Consider the following 2,515-nt stretch of genomic DNA (forward strand, 5'->3'; position numbering starts at 1 on the left):
AGAACAAATGTATCAAATGACAAGTTGAGTGAATATTTTAGGGGGCTGCTGCAGTTGAACAATCAATAGTGACTGTGGATGATGAAGAAGCAGCATCTTGTTCCTCTGCAGCTGCCTGTCTTCCTGCCTTCCTTCCGCCCGCCCCCTGGCTGGCTCCGCCCCCAAACGCTTTCCCCTCCACATAGTGGGATCCCTGTGTGAACCATAGTGAGGGTGGTGTATGTCATGTGAGCATCAATACTTCCTAAGCTTTACATTCAGGCTCCAAGTAACATTAATGACCACTATAAAAGCCTCAAAATAAGGGAACCGCTCTAAGAAGATCAAATAGAACAATCATGGAGTTTTGAAGCAACAAATATTTCTGCACTGAATTTTTTGACTCAAACTATTCCATCCCATTCCTGCAATGTATCCATCCATCTTCCTCCGCTTATTTGAGGTCGGGTCGCGGGGGCAGAAGCCCAGACTTCCTTCTCCCCAGCCACTTCGTCCAGCTCCTCCCGGCGGATCCCGAGGCGTTCCCAGGCCAGCCGGGAGAGATAGTCTTCCCAACGTGTCCTGGGTCTTCCCCGCGGCCTCCTACCGGTCAAACGTGCCCGAAACACTTCCCTAGGGAGGCGTTCGGGTGGCATCCTGACCAGATGCCCGAACCACCTCATCTGGCTCCTCTCCATGTGGAGGAGAAGTGGCTTTACTATCAGCTCCTCCCGGATGACAGAGCTTCTCACCCTATCTCTAAGGGAGAGCCCCGCCACCCGACGGAGGAAACTCATTTCGGCCGCTTGTACCCGTGATCTTGTCCTTTCGGTCATAACCCAAAGCTCATGACCATAGGTGAGGATGGGAACGTAGATCGACCGGTAAATTGAGAGCTTTGCCTTCCGGCTCAGCTCCTTCTTCACCACAATGGATCGATACAGCGTCCGCATTACTGAAGACGCCGCACCGATCCGCCTGTCGATCTCACCATCCACTCTTCCCTCACTCGTGAACAAGACTCTGAGGTACTTGAACTCCTCCACTTGGGGCAAGATCTCCTCCCCAACCCGGAGATGGCACTCCAGCCTTTTCCGGGCGAGAACCATGGACTCGGACTTGGAGGTGCTGATTCCCATCCCAGTCGCTTCACACTCGGCTGCGAAGTGATCCAGTGAGAGCTGAAGATCCTGGCCAGATGAAGCCATCAGGACTACATCATCTGCCAATAGCAGAGACCTAATCCTGCAGCCACCAAACCAGATACCCTCAACGCCCTGACTGCGCCTATAAATTCTGTCCATGAAAGTTATTACCGGAATCGGTGACAAAGGGCAGCCTTGGCGGAGTCCAACCCTTAATGGAAACGGGTCCGACTTACTGGCGGCAATACGGACCAAGCTCTGACACTGATCATACAGGGAGCGGACCGCCACAATCAGACAGTCCAATACCCCATACTCTCTGAGCACTCCCCACAGGACTTCCCGGGGTACACGGTCAAATGCCTTCTCCAAGTCCACAAAGCACATGTAGACTGGTCGGGCAAACTCCCATGCACCCTCAAGGACCCTGCTGAGAGTATAGAGCTGGTCCACAGTTCCACGACCAGGACGAAAACCACACTGTTCCTCCTGAATCACAGGTTCGACTATCCGCCGTAGCCTTCTCTCCAGTACACCTGAATAGACCTTACTGGGAAGGCTGAGGAGTGTGATCCCACGATAGTTGGAACACACCCTCCGGTTCCCCTTCTTAAAGAGAGGAACCACCACCCCGGGTCTGCCAATCCAGAGGTACCGCCCCAGATGTCCACGCGATGTTGCAGAGTCTTGTCAACCAAGACAGCCCCACAGCATCCAGAGCCTTAAAGAACTCCGGGCGGGTTTCAACCACCCCCGGGGCCTTGCCACCGAGGAGCTTTTTAACTACCTCGGCAACCTCAGCCCCAGAAATAGGAGAGCCCACCACAGATTCCCCAGGCCCTGCTTCCTCATAGGAAGACATGCTGTTAGGATTGAGGAGGTCTTCGAAGTATTCCCTCCACCGACCCTCAACATCCGCAGTCGAGGTCAGCAAAAAAACCATCCCCACCATACACGGTGTTGACATTGCACTGCTTCCCCTTCCTGAGGCGGCGGATGGTGGTCCAGAATTGCTTCAAAGCCGTCCGGAAATCGTTTTCCATGGCTTCCTCGAACTTCTCCCATGTCCGAGTTTTTGCCTCCGCGACCACTGAAGCCGCACACCGCTTGGCCTGTCGGTACCTGTCCGGAGTCCTATGAGCCAAAAGCTTGACGGCATCCCTCACCGCTGGTGTCCACCAGCGGGTTCTAGGATTACCGCCACGACAGGCACCAACCACCTTGCGGCCACAGCTCCGATCAGCCGCCTCGACAATAGAGCCACGGAACATGGTCCATTCGGACTCAATGTCCAGTGCCTCCCTCGTGACATGTTCAAAGTTCTTCCGGAGGTGGGAATTGAAACTCTCTCTGACAGGAGACTCTACCAGGCGTTCCCAGCAAACCCTCAC

The sequence above is a fragment of the Nerophis lumbriciformis genome, linkage group LG37, assembly GCF_033978685.3.
Source record: "Nerophis lumbriciformis linkage group LG37, RoL_Nlum_v2.1, whole genome shotgun sequence".
In the NCBI taxonomy this organism is placed as follows: Eukaryota; Metazoa; Chordata; class Actinopteri; order Syngnathiformes; family Syngnathidae; genus Nerophis; species Nerophis lumbriciformis.